Source organism: Schistocerca gregaria, chromosome 1, assembly GCF_023897955.1.
Source record: "Schistocerca gregaria isolate iqSchGreg1 chromosome 1, iqSchGreg1.2, whole genome shotgun sequence".
Lineage (NCBI taxonomy): Eukaryota > Metazoa > Arthropoda > Insecta > Orthoptera > Acrididae > Schistocerca > Schistocerca gregaria.
The window spans coordinates 270,244,700-270,263,308 of record NC_064920.1 but is presented as its reverse complement, the minus strand read 5'-3'; positions in this window follow the sequence as shown (position 1 = coordinate 270,263,308).

Sequence of the window (18,609 nt, the reverse complement as noted above, 5' to 3'; positions counted from 1 at the left end):
TGTTGGCCCTGTGTGTCTCGGTCGTATGCAGTCCTGATTGTGGCGCTCACCTGCACGGCGCCAAACACGCATACGACCATCATTGGCACCAAGGCAGAAGCTACTCTCATCGCTGAAGACGACACGTCTCCATTCGTCCCTCCATTCACGCCTGTCGCGACACCACTGGAGGCGGGCTGCACGATGTTGGGGCGTGAGCGGAAGACGGCCTAACGGTGTGCGGGACCGTAGCCCAGCTTCATGGAGACGGTTGCGAATGGTCCTCGCCGATACCCCAGTAGCAACAGTGTCCCTAATTTGCTGGGAAGTGCGGTGCGGTCCCCTAGGGCACTGCGTAGGATCCTACGGTCTTGGCGTGCATCCGTGCGTCGCTGCGGTCCGGTCCCAGGTCGACGGGCACGTGCACCTTCCGCCGACCACTGGCGACAACATCGATGTACTGTGGAGACCTCAGGCCCCACGTGTTGAGCAATTCGGCGGTACGTCCACGCGGCCTCCCGCATGTCCACTATACGCCCTCGCTCAAAGTCCGTCAACTGCACATACGGTTCACGTCCACGCTGTCGCGGCATGCTACCAGTGTTAAAGACTGCGATGGAGCTCCGTAAGCCCCGGCAAACTGGCTGACACTGACGGCGGCGGTGCACAAATGTTGGGCAGCTAGCGCCATTCGACCGCCAACACCGCGGTTCCTGGTGTGTCCGCTGTGCCGTGCGTGCGATCATTGCTTGTACAGCCCTCTCGCAGTGTCCGGAGCAAGTATGGTGGGTCTGACACACCGGTGTCAATGTGTTCTTTTTTCCATTTCCAGGAGTGTATATATATATAGCACAAGCAGAATGACAAGAATCATTGCGTATTGAGCAACCACTGTTGTGTATTTGTAACAAGGTGTAAGTATGAAATCTTATTCTAACACAAACAGACGTGGCATGACAAATATATGACTTTTTAACAAATGGCACATTTATAAAGTCATAACCTTCTTATAACATAATTCATAAACAGAACAAATGAGTACATTCGTTGAAGTGCATGTTATTCATTTGAATCCACACGGACACACTCACACACAGGGCACAAGTTTCTTGCAGGAACAGGAGTGACAATAGTTCTGACTGGCAAGTTGAGGGATGTCTAACGGCTGAGAAGAGAGCGACGTCGGTTACGGAGATGGCGCCACAGGCACCCACATCTTCTTGAGGCAGGATGGCTGTCACCTAAAAGCTCGTTGTTGACATCTTGTTCGACAGTCCCAAGGTCCCATCGGTGCATCTATGATCGATGACCTCTCGCAGCTCAGCCACCGGTCATTGCTCTTCCTATAGACGCATTAGGGCAAGGGAGGGACCGTGATCAGGCGAGAGCCTATTTTTTGCTCAGGCCCTCAAAGTTGGTGTCATTAGGCACAAGGTCAGCTGGGCTGTCGCTCCACCTGACGCGGCGAGCAACAAATATAGAAACCTTCTTGTACCTCTTCATTGCTGCCCCCGATCCCCACTGTGTACAGAGACCAGGACCGACCTCTTTGTCGTACACAGAGGTGGTGGATCTCACCTCTCCTTGGCTACTGAGTTGACCACCGGCCCGTCGAATCAGGGCGTGGTCTGCATGCCATCATCATCGTCAGCTGTGTGCTCCCCTCATTGCTGTCGTCCTCGTTCCTTGTCAGCTCGTGTGTGGTGTGCCAGGTGTCTGTCGTAGCATCAACTCCCTCTCGCTCAGTTACGCCACCTTAACAAACTAAGGTAACTAATTTTAGTACATGGAAAGTGCTGATGTTTAACCATCAGTACCATACATTTTTTTCTTTTAAGACAGTGACATTGTCTCATTACAAAAGGAATGATTTTCTTGTTTGTAAATCAACTTTAGGATCAATTAAAATTGAAATGTAACAGATAAACATAAAAAATTTACAAGACAACTTGCTTCAAAGTCATTCAACACACACACAATCATAGGATATGGAATCAAGATTATCTGGAGAGGCTCACCATTTCTAACTACCAATTCCTACGACTAATACGGTGTTGGCCAACCCAACTACATACACTCCTGGAAATGGAAAAAAGAACACATTGACACCGGTGTGTCAGACCCACCATACTTGCTCCGGACACTGCGAGAGGGCTGTACAAGCAATGATCGCACGCACGGCACAGCGGACACACCAGGAACCGCGGTGTTGGCCGTCGAATGGCGCTAGCTGCGCAACATTTGTGCACCGCCGCCGTCAGTGTCAGCCAGTTTGCCGTGGCATACGGGGCTCCATCGCAGTCTTTAACACTGGTAGCATGCCGCGACAGCGTGGACGTGAACCGTATGTGCAGTTGACGGACTTTGAGCGAGGGCGTATAGTGGGCATGCGGGAGGCCGGGTGGACGTACCGCCGAATTGCTCAACACGTGGGGCGTGAGGTCTCCACAGTACATCGATGTTGTCGCCAGTGGTCGGCGGAAGGTGCACGTGCCCGTCGACCTGGGACCGGACCGCAGCGACGCACGGATGCACGCCAAGACCGTAGGATCCTACGCAGTGCCGTAGGGGACCGCACCGCCACTTCCCAGCAAATTAGGGACACTGTTGCTCCTGGGGTATCGGCGAGGACCATTCACAACCGTCTCCACGAAGCTGGGCTACGGTCCCGCACACCGTTAGGCCGTCTTCCGCTCACGCCCCAACATCGTGCAGCCCGCCTCCAGTGGTGTCGCGACAGGCGTGAATGGAGGGACGAATGGAGACGTGTTGCGATGAGAGTTGCTTCAGCGATGAGAGTTGCTTCTGCCTTGGTGCCATTGATGGTCGTATGCGTGTTTGGCGCCGTTCAGGTGAGCGCCACAATCAGGACTGCATACGACCAAGGCACACAGGGCCAACACCCGGCTTCATGCTGTGGGGAGCGATCTCCTACACTGGCCGTACACCTCTGGTGATCGTCGAGGGGATACTGAATAGTGCACGGTACATCCAAACCGTCATCGAACCCATCGTTCTACCATTCCTAGACCGGCAAGGGGACTTGCTGTTCCAACAGGACAATGCACGTCCGCATGTATCCCGTGCCACCCAACGTGCTCTAGAAGGTGTAAGTCAACTACCCTGGCCAGCAAGATCTCCGGATCTGTCCCCCATTGAGCATGTTTGGGACTGGAAGAAGCGTCGTCTCACGCGGTCTGCACGTCCAGCACGAACGCTGGTCCAACTGAGGCGCCAGGTGGAAATGGCATGGCAAGCCGTTCCACAGGACTACATCCAGCATCTCTACGATCGTCTCCATGGGAGAATAGCAGCCTGCATTGCTGCGAAAGGTGGATATACACTGTACTAGTGCCGACATTGTGCATGCTCTGTTGCCTGTGTCTATGTGCTTGTGGTTCTGTCAGTGTGATCATGTGATGTATCTGACCCCAGTAATGTGTCAATAAAGTTTCCCCTTCCTGGGACAATGAATTCACGGTGCTCTTATTTCAATTTCCAGGTGTGTATTTACTATTTACTACTTTTTATCTCTAATCTTGTTTTTTTTCTGAGTTCCCTATGTGGCAGACGACCCTCTTATTGTGCCTGCGAACATGTATAAAACACAACAAACTTAGACATGTGTCAGTCTTACCAAGATTTTTGTTGGAAGTTTGGATAGCGTCCATTATCGTGTTCTATTGCGACACTTCTTCCCTCCTCTATTTTCTTCCCGTTCTTTCCTTTTGTCAGAATGGTTTTATAAGGCCTGTGAACATGTTTCGGATTAGCAATGTCATAATGGCACAACACAAATATAGCTCACACTCGCAATTGTTACACTATCTTGGTATCAACAAGTATTTCTGGCGTATCAATGCTGCTGTTCGCTCTGTAGATGATTAAATCCGGTTCAATTTAACATTTACTGGGTGCGCTAATTCACGCAACTGCGCATAGCTGTCCACCTCTTACGTATTCAGGGGCATACGAGATGCGTCGGTTCGTCCTCGTAACGACCTACGGGACTGGCCACCTTAAATATGTTCTCCAATGACGGAGATACAATTACGGGAACTTTTCTATAATTTACAGAGTTCCTAAGCTATCTTTATCTAGGGGTACGCCCAGAAATCCTTGTTTTCCATTCTTTAATCATGTGTCTTTACAAAAGACTCTAGTGCCTTTTACTTTCACAACATCTAGAGGCGAGATATCATTATTAATAATAAAAACGCAAAATATCGGCACATATAAACGAGGCTCTCTACCACTAAGATCAGTATATACACAAACAAACAAGACACTTTAACAAAAATCCTTATTCTTAGCCTATATTTACTACAATTCCAAGTACAAAATCTTCAGTTCATCATTCCACAAATGCCTTTACATGTGCTACCGGATGCACTCCCAGTGATTTTCCTGTTTTTATGGATTCTACTTCCATTGCGTTGGCATGCTCTATTCTCCGCACGCACACAGGCCCTCTATACGCGGCCAAGAATTTGTGGCACAGCTTCCTTTGCTTGTTTGACAGCCGGTGTGTCTTAATGAGTACCTTTTCCCCAACCACAAATTGTCATACTCGCGCCCTTTTATCCGCCCGTGCTTTGCGCTTCTCGCCTGCACGTCGGATATTTTGTAGGGCTTCCTCCACGGTCCCATGTCGCTGACGTGTTCTTGGAGGAAACTCCACTAACTGACGGAGCCTGTCTGGCGGGTCTCGGTTCTTTAGTACCGTAATTGGAGCTAACAGTGTGGTGCTGTGGGGTATCTCATTAATTACTTCCTGGAAATCTTTGATGAAGATGTCCCACGTGGCGTGCTTCTTACTGCAGTACAATCTGCAAAGGTTTCGTAAATCCTTCATTGTTCTTTTAGAGGGATTAGAACGGGGTGGAAGCGGGATATGAAAACTGGTTTAATTCCATGTCTTTCAAGTGTCCTCTTCCATACCTCCGACCTGTACTGTGGCCCATTGTCTGACAAAATATACTCTACTGGCCCTACCTGTGCCAGGAAATCTTTACGTAGCGCCCTGCTCACCGTAGTCCCGGTTGCTCTTTTCAGTAGTGTCAGGGTGACGTACTTAGACGTTAATTCAAAGACCACCATGATGTATCTACAACCCCTTTGTGTGGTTGGTAACGGACCCATCAAGTCCGTCGCCGCTGTTTGTCTTAATTTCTCCGGAATAATGGGGTACAGAGGCGGCTGCATGGCTACAGTACTTGTTTTCGCCTTCTGACACTTCTTACATACCGCACACTTCTTACATTCGTCTCTCCATGTTTTTGAAGTGACCGACGCTTTTTAGTTTCAAGAAGCACTTCCTGGGTCCGAAGTGAGCGTAACTGAGATGTGTATACCAGATGAGTTTGTTTACTACTTCCTCTGGCACACACACAACCCTCAACGTCTCATCCGGATTTCTTCTGTAGAACAGTACCCCCTTTCTTAACAGATAATGCTGCCTAAGCCTGGCTTGCGTTCTATCTTTCCACTTTTCTTTTATTCCTCTCAACACAGGATCTTTGTCTTGTTCTCGCCCAATATCACGCATTGTCACTGTGATATAATTTTCAAATGCCACTTTTCGTAGATAGAACAAGGAGAAATGTTCTTGTTCCAGTTCTTCAGCCTGATAATCGCTTATCCCCAGAGAGGAACGAGATAGTGCATCCGCTGTTACATTTGTGGGTCCCGGTACGTAGACTATTGTGAAATTGAATTCCTGGAGGACAGCAACCCATCTCGCAAGCCTCCCATGCGTTAATTTCGCAGTAAGTAAGAACTCCAGAGCTCTACGATCGGTATAGAGGCATGTGTCTTACGTCCGAATAAAAAGTACTTGAACTTCTGGAACCCCCACACTATCGCGAGGGCCTCCAGTTAGTTACTGAGTACTTCCTTTCGCTTTTACTCAGCACCCGACTCCCGAACGCGATCGTTTTGTGTATCCTTACTCCATCTTCTTCATATTCTTGGAAGACAATTACGCCTAGCCCGATTTTCGCGCTATCCGTGGCCATACAGAAGTCATGCGCCAGATCAGGATGTGACAGAATCGGAGCCTTTACCAGAGCTGATTTTAGCATACTGAATTCGCTTTCTGCATCCTTGCCTCACACCCACGCCGCATTCTTTCCGGTTAATTGACACAGTCGTGGTGTCTCCAATGCCTCTCTCTCTCTCTCTCTCTCTCTCTCTCTCTCTCTCTATATGTAAAAATTCACGACACCGAGAAAGCCTCTCAGCTGTTTCCTTGTGGTAGGCGTTTCAAATTCTGCGATTGCCCTCATCTGCTCTGGGTCTGGCATAATGCCTTCCCCTGAGATGACATGACCAAAAAATGTACTTGTCTTCCTCCAAAACAGGACTTTTTTATATTTACCGTCACCCCATGTTTTCTTAATTTGGAGATCATTTCTCCTAGAAGATTGTTGTGAGATTCCCATGTCTTTTCCGCAGTGAGGATACCATCAACGTAACATGTTATTCTGTCCCTTAACCCCTCATGCAAAATTGTTCCTAATCCTCTTATAAATGCTCGAGACGAAATATTCAGACCAAAGGCGAGTCTCTTAAATTGATAGCATCTACGAAATGCGATGAACGCCGTGTATCTTCTATATTCTGGATCCAACAAGATTTGCCAGAAGCTGGATTTCAAATCCAGTGAGGAAAACACCGAAACTCATGGAATTTCTGCAGCAACTTATCGAGACTCTCGGCTCTGTCGGTTTACGGAACTATGATCGTATTGATCTGCCGGGAAACTAACACAAGTCGAATTTCCCCGTTCCTTTTATCTACGATCCTGAGGGGGCTCTTGTATTGTGACTTTGATGGCTCTATCACATCCTCCCTCTGCATCCGCTGGAGTTAGATAAAGACACGATCTGAGTACGACCACGGAATCAGGTACGGCGGTACTCGAAACGGTTTATGCCTCCTTACGTCAAATTTATATTGATAGCCCTTTATGGAGCCCGTCTTGGGGAGAAAATCTTCAATATTCCTTCTTAGCACATTGTCTAACCCTCCTTTGTCTGCGTCTCTTATGACCTTCATGCCCAACAATTTCTCGCTTATATCCTTATGAATTTCTACTAACTGTGCTTGTTTCGAAGTACTATCTCGATTGTCCTGTCCGGCGTCGGCTTCACCTGCTGACTCCTCCTGGTTTGGAAACTGTAGTCTGAGACAGCTCTTCTGTACCTGCCCTGGGATTGCCTGTTCATCGAAACGAAGATGGATTTTGTCACCCTCTCCAAACGTGACTTCTCCTCGACCCAAATCGATTATGGCTTTGTTCGTTGATAGGAAATCCATACCAATGATAACATCGGTGGACAGTTTAGGAATGACAAAAAGATTAGCAGTCAACTGATGTCCCTGACATTCGAATTCTAAACGTGTCTGTTGAGATATTTCTATACTCTTTCCAAGTAATGCACCCCTGACCTTCGTCTGTTGTGTGGTAAGAGTCGGTGGGTTCAGCACATTCTTACATATCTTAAATACTTCTTCTGAGATCACTGAAAGCTGGTTTCGACTATCAATTATAGCGGCTACCGTTAAGTCATCTATTTTGACTTTGACTACGGGGTCTATTTCTTTATTCTGTTGCCCTTCCTTTTCTTCGAGGAGTAACTCGGTGACATCCTCGTATTCGATAATGTTTATGTTATTGACTAGTTCCAAGGTTACGGACGTTTTGCAACTCCTGTCCGCGCTCTGGTCTAGTCATTCGTAATCCTGCCCGTTAACGTGGGATGTACCAGGCTTCGGAGGGCGGACTTCGACCTCTTCCTGGTTGTTATTTTGGTAACCATAAATCCTGTTCCTTCCTGATTGCTGATTACCGCCCGAGGTCCTTTGTGATTTACTACGTTCCACCAGAGAGTGTCGCTCTTCTCCCGTGTACCTTCTTTTCGAGTTGTCACTACTCTTATTTTGATTGTGGCCGTTGTAGTTCGATGCTGGCCTACTATCCCACTGCGTTCCATTATTGCGACGGTTGTTATTTTATTCCAGTTCGCACAAAATGCCCTTAAATACCTCATTATCGGTCCCATAAGGACCGGCAAGTGATTGTTGATACGAGAAGTTTCATGTAGTATAATCTGATGATTTCCGCACCGCTATATGGGTTGTCTAGGTACTGGTTCCTTTTTGTCATATTTTCAAAAAATTTGACCGGACTCCGCTATCCTGCCCCTTCCATATCTCTGGACATCATAACTTCTTCTTTGATCCTTTCTTGGGTTTCTTTAGACCAATACTTGCCCAAGAAGGCATTTTTGAATTCTTCGAAAGAGACGCTCGTCTTCGCTACATTTCTCATGTACTCAGCGGTCGCGCCCTCCACATGGGAGTACACAAAATCCAGCTGGTACATCAATGGCCAGTGTGGAGGCAAAGATAACTAGAATTGTCCCATAAAAGTTTTTGGATGCATGCTATTACCTGCGTCCTTGTAGTGATACAAAATGCTTGTAGTCAAACCGGTCATCATTCCAGTTATCATTTCGCCTGTTCTTACGATTCGTATGAACTTCGGGACGTGTATTAATTCGTTCCGACACGCTATCGTCATCCCTCCCCCTTTGTATGTTCGACAGTTGTTCGGTACTTCTAATCAGCCGACAGCAATTGTGCTCACTGAACTGCTGCGCGCTGTCCGTGTTTACCTCGGTCGTTGCCTCAGAGCTTTGAATCAAGGCGTGGCTCCCGTTGCTTATAGTGTCAACTTTATCACACCGTGAAGCGGTTATCTGTGTTCCGCCAAGTGACGGTTCAGTAGACTCAGTAATTACACCCTTCTCCTATCCTGATCTCTCTTTAATGAGACGTTTTACCTCGTCCTCTAAATTTCTTTTTAATATCACCACCTCCTCTTTCAACATCTCGTTAGGCCCTATGTCCGGTTGCTCTTGTTGCTTTTCTTCAACACGTTTTATCCGGCTTTGTAGCCTTGTTAACATGGTCTTTCTTACTTTTGCCGTGCTTTGCGTGGAGTCCCAAGTTTCTCTCACTATTTTCCTTGCACCTTTCGCAATTAATTTGGCTTCAAATTGCCGTTCGTTTGATGATGGCAATCTCTTTCTCTATTTTGAAGCCGAGATTCTTTACCTCCTCTTTTACTTGCTCTTTCAACCCTAAATTCACCTTTCTAATTTCGGCTTTAAGGTTGACGCTCTGCTCTTTCAGCTCCGAATTCGCCTTTTTAATTTCGGCATTAAGGTTGTCTTTCAGCTTCGAATTCGTCTTTTGAATTTCGGCATTAAGGTTGGCGCTCTGCTCTAAGTTCACCGTTTGCATCTGTTGCAACAAGTCCGTAATGTTTTTGAGAGTAGCCGCATTTTGATCCTCGTCCTTTTGTGGTTGAAAATGCGACTCTTCTCCTATGTTCTGAGGAACCCTTCTATATCTAGACAAGTACCGTCTCCGCGTCCCCGTCGGATCACTTGTGAATGAATCGTTTGATAATCGCCGGACACCGTTTTGTTCCAACACACTCTGGCTTCTTAGGTTGGATATTCCATACTTATGGATTAATCCTGTGCTCCCTGCGTCCCCCGAGCCCTCAGTATCACTGCCTGAATCAACGTCCTTGCTATTCAGTGGACTAAACCAGTCATGAGACGCAGTTTCAGGAAGTTGCAACTCGCGTTCGTTACGCTCATCGGTAGAGCTTTCCCTGCTATCACCCATGACCTGGCGAGTAACAGTCTGATTATATTCTGCCGTTGTCTTGACTTTTCCCCTCTTTATCATTTGCACTTTTATGTTACACGAAAACTCAAAACCCAGGTACCCCTTACACTCAATAATTAGATAACACAAAACATATATCAGGACACAAATTGATACACTGGGTGTGAGCAATGACCAGATCAGTTCATAAAGAATTCCCCCAAAAATGATAGTACCAATGATTGTGTTTTGGTACTCAGCATCAGCTGATTACGGCACTGCACCTCATAAGTACTCCAACAACTCACAAATACAATGCAGAGGCACCTATAAATGTCAATTTGAAAGGACAGCACATGTAGAAGACAATGTAACTTATAGTAACTAATGCTACCCGTTCTTCAATTAAAAATGGATAAGCAATGGATCACGTGGAAAAATTACCTTTTTTAAGACTACTTCCTAGCAAATCCCTAAGTATTGTATCCTGGCATGGGTAAGCCATATGTAACACCCCACCCGTCACTTATCTGGTTTTGGCGTGTGTTCACCCCAACTAATTGACTAACAGATCAACAGAGAGTGCAAAACTGCCGCAATATCAGATAACGCAAAGAAAGTAATAAGGCCCTGAGACTCCTGATTGAACTGCGGTGGCAGTGTTGACATTAATTGATTCAGAATTGATCACTTTTAATTAAAAAGGGATGCACATTGATGTTATATGCAGCTATTGAACACCAGATGCAAATGTTGAACATAAAATTAGTTAAGAAAGTAACTTGGGATTTCAACTGCTTGACTGAAAACAGATGCAGTCGATTATCACAAATTCATTTTAACTCACGTCCTTCAATTATCACATGACTCTCCTACCAGGCAGTAGTAATAAATTGCGTTTGCGTGGAGAAAGCTCAATAACTCAACGGTAATTCTTATCGACTGACCCAGACGTAATGAGAAGTGTGAGAAGAATTCTACAGTACACGGCCCATGAAACCCTCGTGGAAACTTTGCCGACGTGATCCAAGAAATTAATCAGTGGCCGGAGCGGGCGCAATATCACCGAATACAGCGTGGCGGAGCGGCGTCGTTGTTTGGACGTCGGCCGACCTCGTGGTGCTGCAAGGCTGCGCTCGTCTATTCACTCCTAGCTATCTTGCTCAGTACATAGCTGAACCAAAACTTTCCAGTGTAACCGTAGGCTTCCGCGGCAGTTGTCAATGTCAATAAAATTTTTCTGGGTTAGAGACCGCATTATCATTTATAAAATTCCAACGTTTCGGCGTCTGTTGCAAGACGCCTTCCTCAGGGTCTGTTGCTAACTGCTGAATGAGCGCAAGTGTGGAAAACGCCTATTTCCGCCAATAACAAGACGCAATGCAAACGCCAATAAAATGAACTCCTAGTACCCTTCCTCCTCATCCTCACATCCAATCACAACACTCTTCCATAGTATATATGTACCCACACTTGCGCTCATTCAGCAGTTAGCAACACACCCTGAGGAAGGCGTCTTGCAACAGACGCCGAAACGTTGGAATTTTATAAATGACAATGCGGTCTCTAACCCAGAAGAATTTTATTGACAAAACTTTCCAAGCTCAATCGATTCATTTGCTAAGTGCCTGCTCTGGGAAGTGAACAAATTCCCACAAAATTTCCCTTCCTCTCAACTTTTTCTATTTATCTCCACCCAGGCCACCCATCAAGGTTAGCGCCTGCACAAACACCAAGTTTTCCGGAATTCTGACTCCCAAGAGAGTACTTCAAATTCCTTGGTCCTATGTTCCCATCGGAGGCCGGCGTATTTCATGCTGTCGCTCTTCACCTGATTTACTTCAGGCTCTGTGGACCGTGAATTCAGTGTGAAGTTGCTATATTCACAAACACGCATATTTTGACCTCTGTTGACCGCTCCACCGTAGCTTTGCGCGGCTTTGTTGCGTTTCACAGAAAACGGGACAATGGACATTTATCAATAGGCGTACAAGTTCTCCGTCTGTTTCCCGGTATACCAGCATGGAGTCGGGGTCAACCATCCACTCACTGTCACTCATCTTAAGGCGGCTGGAGGCCGCGCCGGGTTACCGCTTTCTGAGAGCTTGAGCCGCCCTAAGCTGCCTATTGTCGATTCCCTTCGCCGTTCCCCAGCCGGCCACGGTCAACTCTAAATGTTTCCCTGGGGTAAACTAGCGTCCAGTAAATCGACTCGTTTCCACAGAGTTTTCATGTCGTGTGAATTACTTTAAAATCATCACCCGACATTAATTATTCCAATACGTCCATACTATACCCTCTACAAGATGCATTGTGCCTTGTCAGTCATTTTTTGTTCAGCCCTACTGTTCGCTCAACGTAAGTTCGGTGATCTTTAATGACTTCATGTAAGGGGCATAGTTCTTGCCATCTTACAGTAATTTGATATACGACACCTGGGGTTGCAAATATCGGGAAATACCCGAAAAGTGGATAACAAATTTTGAACATGTAACGTCGCCAAATGGCGTATTTCGCTGTATATCCTGCGAATAGGTTTGTGGTTCCTACTCTTGCTGATAGGGAGCAGTGCTACACATCGCTCCGCTAAGCTGCTTTGTTTTCTTAAATGGCAATCAATTCGTCGTAGTATTGGATTACCACTACTGTGACCACACCGCATCATGTTGGATAATGCAAGAACGGAAACAGAGTACCCCAGCGGAGAATGTGTAGTACTGCCCCATACCAACGAGTGTAGCATAGACAAGCCCAATCGCTGCACCTTCTGTGATATACGTCATCTGGTAACGTCACATGTTCAACATTTGACATCCGCTTTTGTGCTATTAACCGACATTTGTGCCCGCATGTGTTTTATATTACACTCCTGGAAATGGAAAAAAGAACACATTGACACCGGTGTGTCAGACCCACCATACTTGCTCCGGACACTGCGAGAGGGCTGTACAAGCAATGATCACACGCACGGCACAGCGGACACACCAGGAACCGCGGTGTTGGCCGTCGAATGGCGCTAGCTGCGCAGCATTTGTGCACCGCCGCCGTCAGTGTCAGCCAGTTTGCCGGGGCTTACGGAGCTCCATCGCAGTCTTCAACACTGGTAGCATGCCGCGACAGCGTGGACGTGAACCGTATGTGCAGTTGACGGACTTTGAGCGAGGGCGTATAGTGGGCATGCGGGAGGCCGGGTGGACGTACCGCCGAATTGCTCAACACGTGGGGCGTGAGGTCTCCACAGTACATCGATGTTGTCGCCAGTGGTCGGCGGAAGGTGCACGTGCCCGTCGACCTGGGACCGGACCGCAGCGACGCACGGATGCACGCCAAGACCGTAGGATCCTACGCAGTGCAGTAGGGGACCGCACCGCCACTTCCCAGCAAATTAGGGACACTGTTGCTCCTGGGGTATAGGCGAGGACCATTCGCAACCGTCTCCATGAAGCTGGGCTATGGTCCCGCACACCGTTAGGCCGTCTTCCGCTCACGCCCCAACATCGTGCAGCCCGCCTCCAGTGGTGTCGCGACAGGCGTGAATGGAGGGACGAATGGAGACGTGTCGTCTTCAGCGATGAGAGTTGCTTCTGCCTTGGTGCCATTGATGGTCGTATGCGTGTTTGGCGCCGTTCAGGTGAGCGCCACAATCAGGACTGCATACGACCAAGGCACACAGGGCCAACACCCGGCTTCATGCTGTGGGGAGCGATCTCCTACACTGGCCGTACACCTCTGGTGATCGTCGAGGGGACACTGAATAGTGCACGGTACATCCAAACTGTCATCGAACCCATCGTTCTACCATTCCTAGACCGGCAAGGGAACTTGCTGTTCCAACAGGACAATGCACGTCCGCATGTATCCCGTGCCACCCAACGTGCTCTAGAAGGTGTAAGTCAACTACCCTGGCCAGCAAGATCTCCGGATCTGTCCCCCATTGAGCATGTTTGGGACTGGATGAAGCGTCGTCTCACGCGGTCTGCACGTCCAGCACGAACGCTGGTCCAACTGAGGCGCCAGGTGGAAATGGCATGGCAAGCCGTTCCACAGGACTACATCCAGCATCTCTACGATCGTCCCCATGGGAGAATAGCAGCCTGCATTGCTGCGAAAGGTGGATAGACACTGTACTAGTGCCGACATTGTGCATGCTCTGTTGCCTGTGTCTATGTGCCTGTGGTTCTGTCAGTGTGATCATGTGATGTATCTGACCCCAGGAATGTGTCAATAAAGTTTCCCCTTCCTGGGACAATGAATTCACGGTGTTCTTATTTCAATTTCCAGGAGTGTATTTTACTTGTCTCAGCTCCATTTCGTCGCCTCGGAAGTTTTTAAGCGTTAATAAGAGCTACCTGCATAGACACAATTGCAAACGCTGTGATCTTCCACAGACGGCCGAAGTGATGCATGCGCGAAAGGACGAGTTGGACTGTTCATAGCAGCTCCGCAGGATCGATGGTTATAAAGCATGAGATGCAGGCGTCACGTTTGGAACTGCTGGTGTCGCCTCCCTACAAGTACCAAGCATCTGTCTTTGCTTTCGCTCGATATCCAATGACCTACTAAGTCCGCACCAGTAGTCTCTGTTAACATTGTTACGGTTTATTCTACCTTGTCCACCTCCTTTGTAACGGAATCCCCGCATGATGACGCACGAGCGAAGACTCTCGTCTTTTCAGTTGGTATTTTACGTCCGTTTTCCAGGCAATGGTCAGCTATGGCCAACATCTGAAGCAACCTTTCCTTGGTATGCCGCTTATGCCCAGTGCAACGCTTGCCAACAGTGCGAACAGTTTGTCCTACATGGATGTGCTGCATTCGCAGGGGACTTCACACACAGGGCACTCGAAGAGCTATGTCGTCCTTAATCGGCGTAACATATATTGCGTGTCTTGGATCAGGGCCAGAACACTCGTTTCAGTCAAAAGCACTGCAACACATTTCATGACTTGTAGCTTGTTGTTCCACAGTGTAAGGTGTGTATGTGATAAAAAAAAAGATGGTGTATTACTCCAGTACGTAGTGACTGTTAAACGATGAACGTCAAAGCTGTGCAGCAAGCATAAACCAAAATATATTTGTGGAATGCGAGTCGAATCCTCGATATGTAACAAGATGGTGGCCAAGCAACGTGGCACTGTACAGAATTATTCAACTGTGCCTGGCCATGGGTTCTAAGCAACCTGTAATGCCTTCAGATATTTTGTGCAAGATTTTTATTACTTCTAGCTCTCTACGTTCAAGCTATTAGTCCTACAGTAAAAAATTAAGAGGACCTTTTTGAAGGAAATTTAATTTTGTTAACTTTTATTCTAGGATACGTTTTCGAATTATTCAATAAACGTGCTATATTGACTTGCTAACTCGCGTTTATTGAAAAACTCGAAAACCATGCACTCCAGCGAATCAGTGACGTATTTCGGACCAAAGACAGACAAACAAGCTATTAAGCAGGTGCTCATGATGTTTTGGCTTATCAGTGTATACCACTCACATGTATAGTCTACGTTTCCTTAAAAATTACGCTCTTGGTATGTCGTAGCTATACTCTACATGTCTCGAAGTCACTTTATTAACAAACTTCACTGCATTTTAACCAATTGCTCTGAAGTATGGATGGGAATGTTGGATTTATTTATTTTAACAATTAGATGTGCTTTATTTAACGTTTGAGCAATTACTTAAACACTTTACAGGTTTAAAATACACTGGATGAAAATGGCCTAAGTCCGAAAATTTCAGCTGAAAGCATGAAAAAATCATTTATAACAACTGAATTTCAGCTTCTGACGGGGTGGTCTGTTGTTCTGAGCATCCCATGGAAACCTGTGCTCTTACGTCAGTATTACTAAATACTATAGCAAACCACTTCTGAGCTATTGCATCAACTAACTAAAATTCAGCGAGATTGCAAAAGGCCTCTGGTAAACTGGAAGCCACTTTCCAAGAATTGGCCAACGCACTGAAAGTGAGTGAGTGTTTGTTTGGTCTGTTGCTGTCTCTTTCCTGAAGGCAGAACGAAATTTATCGGCAAACTGAATATAATCTGAAAACATGTACAGATCCGGGGAGATCACTACTACCACAATGTGCCACTCACGAAGAGAAGGAACTCACAAGAATATGTGAATAACGCCGAGCACGCAATATCCATGAGCTGCACAATTCAATTAGAGTCCAGTCGGCGGATCGTTCGAAGAGGAGTCACGAACTGTATTCAGAGGATTCTAGATGAGAATGGCCACGAACGGTATCGAGTCGTATCTCGATCTATGTACGAATCTCCGTCTAGGCGAGATGAAGTTTCAGAGGGATTAGCAGTGGGAGAATAATAGCCAGCGACCTACTCGACCGATTAGTAGTTAAATAAATCATACAACGATCGGGAGATCGGTGTGCTGGCCGCATGCTCCCTCCATACCGCATCCAATGCAGTTATCGCCGGAGGATGGCACGGCGGTCGGTAGGACCCGACTGGCTCGTCTAGAGCCAGAAAGGAGAACTTCAGCATCTTTACACTTGGTGTAATGGTGGTTGATTGCCGGATCTAGCAGAGTGGGCTGCACTTTCTCAAGTCTGAGGATGTATAACAAGAAACTGATTTCGCTTCCCAGTGAGGCTACTGGATCTTCTGGAAAAGTAACAGCGATAGTTGTAGCTTTAGGTTTTGCTGCAGAACCTGATGTAAGAACCATTTTTTTAAAAACAGATTGTAGAACCTTACTCCAAGACGCCGATATCAGCCCTTCTCAGTGAAACTAATCTACTGGCTCCGAAAAAAAAACTAAAAAAACGAAAATCTCGAGAGGAAGGTAAGATTTTTTGTGGATTAAGGGAGACGTGAACATTATATATGATTAAATAGTCCATGACGCAGCAAAGATCACCTCTCAAAACAGTGCTTTTCAAATTATCTTGTTACCAACCTAAGATTTGAAGGCTAAAATATATGCAAGACGCCAACAAATATCAATCATAAATTTGTATTAAGGGGGAATTTTGCGAATAAAGATAGCGAAACATTCACTCGAAGCCCAGTTTAAATAAAATGTTTATAAGTTCCATCCATCTTGACTTAATACAGGCTCGAGTCACCTTCACTGTGAATGTGATAGAGTAACAGTAGAAGATATCAATAACCGTTTTTCGGATGTGAACTGTGTGAAAACCAACTCTGATTTCATAAAACAGTTAAACAGTATCCATCAACCATTACGAATTAGTGCAGCAGCAAAATAATATCTCAATTTTCAAATTAAATACGAAAATTTTAAAAGTAACGCTTTCCCGTAAAATCACAGAAAATTCCTAAAACACTGAGAGACTGGTCTTTCGCCTTCAGATCAAAAGAAAAAAAACCAATAGCTGGAACTAGAGCCTTGTTTAAGTCTGGTGGTTGCGGGTTGTCGTCGTTGTTGCTCTCGAAGCTTTCCACAGTTATTGGTGTATTTGCCACTATCGCCTTGGATTCCACCGGAATGTCCTTGTTTTTATCACAAATGGCATAGAAACTAACCTGGTTCAGTTCTCAGTCAGGATACAAGAGCGCCGGCCACTGTGGCCGAGCGGTTCTAGGCGCTTCATTCCGTAACCGCGTTGCTGCTACGGTCACAGGTTCGGATCCTACCTCGGGTTGGTTAGGTTTAACTAGTTCTAAGTCTAGGGGACTGATGACCTTAGATGTTAAGTCCCATAGTGGTCAGAGCCATTTGAAACCATTTGATACAAGAGTCTCAGTTATTGGTCATTATCATCATCTCCTTTCACGGATTAGGTGTTCCAATACCCTGTTCCGATTTATGTCATCGATCCATCCATCTCTTACCAGGTCTACTTACTTCTCTCTTTCCAGTCGGCAGATAATTAATTCCGTTTTCTGGCAACCTATTTCTGTAATTTTATGAACATGATCCTTGCACTACATTCTACTTTCTCTCTTGTCATTAACTGTTACGATTTTTGAATCAGGTGTTATTGTTATTATTCCTTATTTTACCCATTTTAATAAACCTGTTACATATCTCATGAATTTCATCTCTGCTGCTTGTACACGTGATTTTTTTTCTTTAGAATTTTCGAGAACATTTCTCGTGGAGAACAACGGTTTTTGTAATACTTTCAAATGAATATAAACAACCCCGACCGCTAGAAACATTTATTTTTGTAATTACCAGTTTACGTCAGTTTTAGACCATCTTCTTACCTCATACCATGGTTGTAGACGGTGGCAGTAAACGGAGCAGGCATCACGGCTCCACGAACAATTGCTTGCGGTCTATACTGCTTATGTTCATTTTTCTGTTTTTGTTGCTGTCCCTGATTTGGATCAATACACAGGCATATTATTGATCACTTGTCAAAACAGAAAGAAGTAGCGTGGAATGAATCCTTTACTCTGCTACTTTTAAGTGAAAGAACATGTCTGCTAAGTAGATCACATCCCAACGTGTACTATCCGGTATCATACGTGTACAGACTCCTGTAGCTCATTTTTATATATTGTGTACTTATTTATCTTTTGCGCAGAGATTACGAGTAAATCAACTATTGAAGTAGACAAAACACAGATTCTTCTCTATTTTTCAGATTCAAAAAACGTGTTATTGCACATTTACTTTTGTTTGCAAAGTAAGAATTACGCAGGTGAATGAAGAAAGAGCAGCTCTTGGTGAGTATGTACAGGCGTTTTGTTTAACTGAGAATGTACTATTATCTGAAGGTCAAGTGTCTCCTCTTCTCTTGACTAATAGTGATTCTCAATCACATATTTCCTTTTATTTTGCTTTCTTTATACAAAAAAAGTCTGAAGTTCTTTGTTATATTGTGTCTGCTTTAAGTACACGATGGAGTACCTTTATTATGTTACTACATTTTTCATCCATATTACCTTGATGCAACGGATATAACAGTCAGCAAAAAATTCCTCACAAGGCAATTCAGCTCCCT